The sequence below is a fragment of the Anas platyrhynchos genome, chromosome Z, assembly GCF_047663525.1.
Source record: "Anas platyrhynchos isolate ZD024472 breed Pekin duck chromosome Z, IASCAAS_PekinDuck_T2T, whole genome shotgun sequence".
Classification (NCBI taxonomy): Eukaryota; Metazoa; Chordata; class Aves; order Anseriformes; family Anatidae; genus Anas; species Anas platyrhynchos.
In genome coordinates, this window is record NC_092621.1 from 26747501 (window position 1) to 26756719 (window position 9219).

General features: G+C 45.1%; 1 protein-coding gene across 2 annotated transcripts in view; it reads left to right on the forward strand.

Annotated features, from left to right (window-relative positions):
- The window catches only part of ENC1 (ectodermal-neural cortex 1), a 13872-nt gene extending 10978 nt beyond the window's left edge, over positions 1-2894 (forward strand). For both annotated transcript variants that reach the window (XM_038170749.2, XM_038170750.2), the window contains exon 3: positions 1-2894. This exon is cut by the window's left edge and continues 273 nt beyond it. The gene's annotated coding sequence lies outside the window, so the exon portion shown is untranslated.
- Positions 2895-9219: the final 6325 nt, after the last annotated feature.

The window sequence follows — 9219 nt, forward strand, 5'->3', positions numbered from 1 at the left end:
GACTTCTCCGAGCTGTGCAGCACACAACTCCTGATTTCCATGGACTCCGCTGTTTGTATGTGAAATTTGGAATGGTTGTCACCTCCCTTTGTGACAGCTTGAAGTGCCAGCACCAGCTGCAGGGGAAGCAGGCCAGGTCTGAAGCAGTGCGATGCCGCTGTGGTTGAAGAGGCAGCGGCACGGCTGGAGAATCCCACTTGCTGGAGTGTGCTGGTCTGTGGGCAGTGCCTACAGCATCTCCTGGACCCCACGCTGCAATGTGCAGCAAGTGACCTCCTAGATAAGGAAGAACACAGTGGTGAAATGTTCCCGCAACAGTGGGGAACAAAAGTGACATCCCCCAAATGCTCATTGTTCCCTTTCCTCCCTGTATTTATAAGTAATTCAGACTGTCCCATTCCTGTTACGTTACTTGTTGTAGATATAGTAATTTATTGTTCTGTGCTTGCATGCTGAAACAATGCCTGCAATTGTCTTCATGTTGTAAGGGCTTGTGTGAATTGTCGTATGTTTTGCACATTTTGTGATCGCTGACTTGCTCTGCTGCACAAAGAAAGAAAACTGCTGGGTAATGGTTGGAGGTGGGAGGGGTGGCTTCCTGGTCGGAAATGGAAGGATTACAAGGCAGGATCTTAAATTACACCCATACTAAAGGAAGAAGCCATGGAGGTCACTTTCTCAGGCCACCAGCTCCCCAGGTTGCTTGCGGTGTGTCTTGTAGATGGTGTCCTTGCTACATGCCATTTGCCGGTCATGCCTTTCTGGAAGCAGCCAAAATCACTTGCAGCTCTCTCTTTGTGCAGCTACCTGATTGCAACGCAAATACTGTGGAATAGCTTCTGGATACCAAGCCCAGGTGAAGTTGTTGTCCAAAGTTATTTATTTATTTATTGGATTAGAAAAGGGGATACTTTCAATATTAGCCACATCGACCTGAATGAGTGGAGTGTGGCTGATTCAAGAATAAAAGCAAAAAACCTCAAGATATGTTAGTGATGAAGTCTTTTTTTTTTTTTTTTTTTTTTTTAATAAAAAATAAAATAAGGAAAAAAGAGCAGCAATTTTGCACTGACCAGATTGCCTCATCAACTTGGATTTCAGATGATCATCTGAGTGGGCAGGTGTGAAAGACCCAAGTGCTTTAGCAAAACTCCCATGGGGATAGAAAATGAATTTCAAAACTCCTAGTCTTAAAAATAACCCTCAGACTCTTCTGCCTTTTGTTTCCATAGTCAGGTATGTATGTAAACACTTAGTTGCTCAGGAGCATCAGGTACAGTCCTGAGAAACTAAACTTACTTTTAAATATGTATTTTTTCTGTCTGGTCTTGAGATAGACACCAACCTACTCTTTTCCTTCTGGACTTCAGAAGCTTATTTTTCACAGGTGCTTTCTTTGCCAGATTCTGTTATGAAGCATGTATTGTACTGTGTTTTTTTCTAAATGTTTCTGGAGCCCAACTTAACTGGCACATTCAGTAAAATGGTCGGTGTGTGCTGCGGTATAAGTAAACAGCTGCATGCGTGCATGCGAAACAAAAATAGTCACATTGGTGATGCTTGCCTTTCTCTGTGTGACAGTGGTGTAGCAGTAGTTGTGAAAGCTTTGTCATCTGAAAGTATTTACACTGGTCACTGGAAGTTTCTCTGTGCTGCCTTAAGTTTGACTTGGTGTTTGGAGTAGACCCTTACATTTCAGAAATAGAGTACTTGGAGTTCTGTGAATACTGAGACAATATAAATTAGCAAAGGCATTAGCAGCTTTTTTTTTTTTTTTTTAAAGGTGAGGCCCAGCTAGATGCAAACAGTTGTAGTTCCTCTGGTTAAACCGATTTGTTGAAATTATAGAATAAAAAAGTGTTTAAACCCACAGCCTCCCTCTGCCCTTCATTGGTTCCTTTCTCCTAGCTGGCTTTCAAGCAATAGGAAAACATCTTAGGTAGGATAGATCTCCCCTCTGTATCCCTTTGCTTGCACAGGTTGCCCTGCTGAAGGCTTGAACTGCTGGTGCCTCGCATCTTGTGGGTTGCTCCCACAAGTGCAAAGTGAGCTATCACATCAGACATCCCGTGTTTTGCATGTCCTCTCCCCGGGCGCTAGTGACTGTGCGAGGTACAAGGAAGTGAAGAACCAGGTCCCCCGGGGCCCCCTTCCTTGAGTAAGGGCATACAGGTTCAAGACCTGTTTTCCCCGTCAAACTGATTACAGTCTGGACGTGGAGCTGCTCTGCACCTCTCTGCTTAGCTTGTGGTAGAAATGCTCCGCGGCACCGCGCAGCTTCCAAAAGCAGGATGAGTTTTCTGCAGCTGTTTCCAAAGTTGTGGTCTGCTTTCGAGCCCTCGATACTAATTCCTGTGTGTAGGCCAGAGGAAGCTGGAGCCAGGGTGGGCCTCTGGCTCTGCAGGGAATAAATGTGCTGGGCTCTTGCTCTGAACTGGTGTGGGGATCCTGGCTGGCTGCTGGACCGTGCCCGTCCTGCGGAACACCCTGCGCTTTGAAGCGAGTGCAGTTCACAGTGGAGTGCACACAAAAACCTTGGCATAAGACAAGAAGGTTCCTCTTATTTTGCAGGCTGGTTGCTGTAGAAACATGTAACAAAGGACAGCCTTCCTCTTCTGGTATAATTGTGCAGCCCCTTTTCTTTAGGTCTGACACCTGTCTGAATAAGAGTGATTAGAGCAGAATAATGTTCCCTTTCCTGGCTATTGAAGATGTGGTTCATGTACTAAAAGAAAACTGTACAAGTGAAGAAGTAAAATGTTTATGTTGTGTCTTTTTGTTTGCTACTACGTCTTAAGGTTTTGTAAAACTTGCATTTTTTTTTATTTTTTATTTTTTTTTCACAATGTGAAACTGAAGGTCAATAAATTATTTGAGATTTTCTCTCCATGGAAGTATGATTCTATGACTTGTTTAGAGTGTTGTCTCTTCTCCCTTCCCCCCCACCCCTTTTCTCTCCATCCCCCAATGTTTTGAATCCATTATAATGTTCTTTTCATGTCCTCTTAATAAAAGGACATCAACAACATGCAGTTTACTGCTTTGGTTTAAGCTTCTGCTTCAGTTGCATTTCCCCTCCCTTTGTTCTGTTCTACTGCTGTTACTATGATCTGTATCTCAAAGTTCAGCAGCTAAACCTCTGAGAGCCTCAAAACATTTAAGAACAGGAAATGCAAGTTTGCTGGTGCTTGCTGTACAGTTCAGCTAGTGCCTGATATGACTTGGAAGCGGTATTAAGGATCTCGAATCCTTCATAATTATTTGGCAGAAAAAAAAAATGCTGGCTGTGTATAAAACATTCCAGTTGTTTTATATAATATATACACAGAGCCAAACTCTTTGATCTATAAAGCTCATTTACATGTTATATATATATATATTTATGCTATTGATCTGTGTTGGCTTGGCATCTCTTTGGCCAAGAGGTGTCCCTTACCTTTGTCCTGATCTAAAATAACGTTATACAGCAGCACATACCCTGGAAGTTCAGTTCCTCAGGTCTGCTAAGTACTGGCCTGCTTTCCTGCCTAGAAGAGGATTTTTCTCCAGTACATTGTGTTGGTGTGAAGGGGCACGACCTTTTTTTTTTTTTTTTTTTTTTTTTTTCCCACTACCTGCTCTCCAGTTCCTTTCCTTCTTTCCTTCCACAGCCCTAAAGAAGGAAAAGAAAAGGAGGCCTCCATTGGCCACAGTGCAGAGCAAGGAAGACACTGGTGCTACAGTTGCTGTCACCAGCCTGTATGGTCTGGATTCTGGCCTGAAAGTAAACTTGCAGTGCTTATTCTGCATATGTAGAGAAATGCAAAGAAGTAGCAGGAAGTATTGCTTTCTGCAGGAATTAACTTTTCTGAAATCTTCTATTTTATTTATATCAAAATTCCTGTCGCTACCCCTTGAAAGTCACAGAATTCTTCAGGGTGTTTTTCATCCCCCAGAAAGCCAGGATCTCAATATTGAGTGGCTTACAAGGCCTAAGCACTGCTCAGCTTCCCTGTGTTTGAGGTATCCACAATCAGTCTTGGCTGGGGGAGTGCCTTAGGGAATCTTGAGATATGAAGGGTATTGGAAGAAATCAGCCTTCTTACAGAATAGGGAAAGTTACATCAGTTACCGTGTTCATTGGAAGCTCTTTGCTGGACAAGAAACTGTGTTTTTTGGGTTTACATTTAGCCAGCTAAGTGGCACTGGGCATGAACACACTGATGTGCCCTAACTCGCTGGTGTCATTTTAGGGTGTGTGGGTCCTTACTGGGAAGCTCTTATACCACCGTGGATTCAACCTCTTTTTGCTTGGTTCTGAATGGGGAAGACTCACACTGGACATCCAATATGTACGGTGAGAATTTGAAACAGATAATTTGCATTTAAATTTGAAATATAGCTGATAACCTGGAAACTAGACACCTGCAGGGCACCAGCACTCTCCATGATGAGTGTGGGCAGTAAAAGTCTTCAATGAGCAGAAAGGTACCAGTTTGCCAGCATTGCAAAAGGCTCCATCTGGCATGCCTGGATGGTCAGCCCTGACCTGGGCAAGCCCCAAAGGCTCTGTCTGTGTTGGCTGTGCCTGGCATCAGTCTCTGGCCCTGGGCTGGATGGCGTGCAGCAGTCCACACCTCTTCTAGCAGCCCCTCGTGCTGGCAGTAGCTCAGGTGGCTGCTGGAGCACTCTGGCTCCTGAAATCTACTCAGAAAGCTCAGGAGTGCAAGTTTGCATGGGCCAGAAACATGCTGGGTATCATTCAAGCACTTAGCAGAGCAGGTGATGGTGTTCCAGTGCCTGGGAATGTTCCGTAGCATGGTTTAATACATTGCCGCAGTCATGGCCAGCGCATCTGGGTGGCATCATGTTAAAGGAAAAACGCATCCAGGAGAGGTGGAGACATGCTGCTCCTCCAAATGTTGTGGCATCAGAAGTGCCAGGAGGAGAGAATGCAGCCACCCACGAGTGTGTGAAGAACGGTTTGTGCTGCTGAAGGCAGGAGATGGGAGTACCCTGCGGGTTTTGTGGCACCAGACACAGTGTCTTCTCAGTCTGATTTCCAAAAATGAAAATGGAGTGAAAATCTGCCACCAAGAGACACCTTCAGTGTCCAAGCAAGAATATACATACGCGTCCTTATCCTCAACTAGCAAATACCAAATGAGACAAAGTTAAGGCTCTTTGCTTTAATGTGATGATAATATGGCCTATCATGAACAGGTATATGTGCATGAACCATACAGGAAGACACATAAATATCATAGAGAAATATACAGTTGATTCAAATCCTTACATTTGTACATAGGCACAGCATGAAACAAAATACAAGCTCCCCAGTGGGTAACATATGCACATACACAACAGGACCATCTGCCCTGTGTGTGCCTTTAATAATGGCCCATGAGTTTTGAAGTATTAGTACATGTTAGAAACTGTGCATTTGAATATAAGACTCACCCTGAAGACTGAAAAAGTGCATAAGGCAATGACTGAGAATTAAAATGTGTGATTAAATAAACAGCAAATCTCCTTTATAATCATTTTTAGGCTATGCTTCTGGCCAAGCAGTCCTCTGACAGTCTCAGAAAACCAAATTAGACAATGTGTCCTTTTTTGTGTGTGTCCATCCAGTTACCCTGGAAACCACCATCTTTATCTCTGAAGTGATGGGGAGTGGTGAAGGAGGCAAAGCCATAGGAATTTCTGCCAGGACCCCTCCTAATCCTACTCTCACGTTATCACACATTTAGTAAAATACTTCATGCTTGTGTAGATGAAATTAAGTTCATTTTATATTTTGTAATTACTGTGCCAAATTTTTCAGTCATTACCCATGCTCTGATCCAGAGGCAAAGTTTATGGTTGGTTGTGCTATTCAATTGCAACTGGACATTTATATAAGCCAGGGTCACAAATACAAACCAACACTTCACATATCTGCAGACATTTCAGATATTTCACAGCATTTCAGGCTGCTGTGTAAGACTGGCTGTGGCAACCTGCATTTGTATTCATGTTGCTAATCAACTGGCTTGTGAGCATTAAATTATTTACAGGGATGTTGTCTCCCAGGGCTAACAGAAGTAGGGGGGGCTTGCCACAAGGTAAAGATAAGTGGTCTGGTGTTTTAGATAGTGGTCTCCTGTAAGGAACAATAGCTCTTCCAGGAGGAAGGTTACTGTTTAGCTAAAGAGAGCTGATAGAAAGCAGACAGGTTTAGAGCACACTCAGCAGCAGAGCGCTATCAAGGTGCTATCCTGCTTTGCAGTGTTGAGAGGTACTGAGCAAAAGAAAGAAATATGTAGGTCTGACTTTAAAAAGCATTACATTTTCTTTTCATATCCCAAACTAGAACTACCTTGCCTCACAAATACTTTAAAGAGTAGTTCAAAGCCTGGCAATCACTGCAAAAGGCCTCACGCAGTACAGATTTTCTTCTGGGGAAAACTGCTGTCTGGGACAGCCTGGCTTGGCCTGTGGGAAGTGGCAGAATAAGCAAAGATTAGTGAGTGGGCTGGAAAAGTGTGCCTGTGCAGGCAGATTATTGTCAAGATGTTCATTTCCACACCAGCTTAGTCCTCACTTTATTCCATTCCCATCTTTGTTCTCACAGACCATTCCAGCCTCTTAGATCTGTTGCCCCATCCCACCAGAAGAAGTGGAGAGCACTGAGTTAAGCAAATATGAGGAGGACAAAGGGAGCTAACAGAGGTGGAAAGCAAACCAGGCTGAAGTCAGGGTGTTTTTGCTGCCCGGTGGCCCTAAGACCATCCTGTGGATGTATGAGGATATACAAATAGATTTAAGAAGTGAGGCTGGGTCAGTGGTCTGCTCCTGCGAGCCCTGCCAGCTGTGTGAAAGCTGGTGCAGGACAGGCAGGGATTTCATCCCAATGAGACAAAACTAAGTCAGGGAGAAGCCATCTCCTACAAACTGTTGTGCCAGCACAACTTGGGTTCACAAGTGATTGCTGTTGATGGCATTTGCTTACAAACTGCTGTTGAAAGTGACCCAGGACCTGCATCCCCCAGCCTGATAATCCCACAGAGGATCTGCCTCTGTCTCACTCTACCTGAATAGAAGAGCTTTAGCCCCTTTTTCACATGGTGATCAGCTGTTCGAAGCTGTGTTTGGCACTGGCCTGTGTCTAGCTGTTTCTGGTTAACTTTGCAAAACCCTGGAAATACTCGTGTCATAAAGTGAGATCGGATGTGTTGCGTTAGCTAGTGTTTTGTCAGCTTTAAAAGGGTTAGTCATCAGTGCTGATGCGTGTCCTCCTCTGTTTAGCTGAACCATGCCTTTCATCTGTGATCCTGAATAAAAGGTTCTGGGACAGCTGGGTGCGTACACTCTTGGTCAAAGTGGCAGGAGCTGCCCTGTGCTCTTTGCAGCCTCAAAACGCCATCTGTGTTCCTGCAGGTGTTTTGTACCAGAAATTATTTGCAACTTTGCATTTTCAGCAAATCAACTCAGGTTGACAGAAACACCTCCCTCCTCCCTGCCTCCTACCTGTATGAAAATACCACTCCTTTAGTCACAGAGTATTTTTAGCACCAAAGTGACAAAAGACAAGCCACAGTTCCAGCCAGTGATGCTGTTTCCCACCCATTTTGTTCTTTCCTCCCATCTATTTTTCCTCACATAGTGTGTATCTGCAGGTACTTTTTGTAAATCCCCTTGTGATGGACACTTGTTTTGCTTGGTTTGCTGTACAAACAGGGAACATTTTTCAGGGTGTGACAGGAAAGCCACCTGCCTATGTCCCGGCTGCAACATGACAGCGAGGGAGGCTCCACTGTAAGAAGGGAACTGCTCGGGTGAAAAGCCTCTGATCATGGGAGATGCTCTGGGTGAGCAGCATGGGCTGTGTGGACAGAGTCATTTATAGCACAGGCGGTGACCGTGACACCTTGAGGAAAACAGGAGCTTTTTTGCAGCTTGAAATTAGAGTGAAGCCTTCAAGAAGCTGAAGAAAGGGATTTTCCTGGGGACCTGGAAGAGGTTGTGTGAGTTTTTTCAGCACTTACAGATGTTGGACTATAAAGCAAAGCTGAAGAAAAAAAATGAGTATTTCTCTACCTCTTGCTTTTTCTTCAAGAAGATCCACTATTTGTTTCCAAGCATCTTCACTTCGTTCACCTCACACAATTCATTTGAGTATTTCTATTTAAATGTTTACCTTATCTGATGTTTTTATAGAGTACAACTTTAGTGATCAAAAGGCTGTGTATATCTATGGTCCATCTCACTCTCTGAGAGGGGTTAGGCATACTTGCCTCAAGGTTCTGCCTCAATCAAGATCGTGTTGAGCTGTTCCTTGGACAAAAAGTGGGGAGAAAAGGCATTGTTTAATTGCCTGTTTTGGTAGACAGACAACTCAGAACAGCTCCCTGATACTGTCTGGGATTTCCCAGCTCCTGTGGGCCCTAGGAAAGCCCAACAACCAGGATGACATGCTGGAGGGAAGAGATGCCATTCAACATGCTGGAGAGAAGGGATGCCATCCAGACAGGGCTGAGAGTTGGGCCTGTGCGAACCTCATGAGGTTCATCAAGGCCAAGTGTCAGGTCTTGGCCTGGGTCAGAGCAATCCTAAGCACAAGTACAGGCTGGGCAGAGAATGGCTTGAGAGCAGCCCTAAGGAGAAGGATCTGGGAGTGCTGGTTGACGAGAAGCTCCACATGGGCTGGCAATGTGCACTCACAGCCCAGAAAGCCAGCCGTACCCTGGGCTGCACCAAAAGCGTGTGGCCAGCAGGGTGACGGAGGTGATTCTGCCCCTCTGCTCTGCTCTCGTGAGACCCCACCTGGAGCCCTGCGTTCAGCTCTGGGGCACCCAGCACAGGAAGGACATGAACATATGAGAATGAGTCCAGAGCAGGGCCACGAGGATGATCAAGGGGTTGGAGCACCTCTCATGTAAGGACAGGCTGAGGGAGTTGGGGCTGTTCAGTCTGGAGAAGAGAAGGCCCCAGGGAGACCTTAGAGTGGCCTTCTAGTACCTAAAGGGGGCCTCCAGAAAAGCTGGGGAGGGACTTTTTGGCAGGGAGTGCAGTGATAGGACAAGGGGGAATGGCTTTAAACTAAAAGAGGGTAGATTTAGATTAGGTATAAGGAGGAAATTATTTACTGTGAGGGTGGTGAGGCACTGCAACAGGTTGCCCAGAGCAGTTGTGGATGTTCCACATCCCTGGAGGTGTTCAAGGCCAGGTTGGATGGGTCTCTGAGCAATTTGGTCT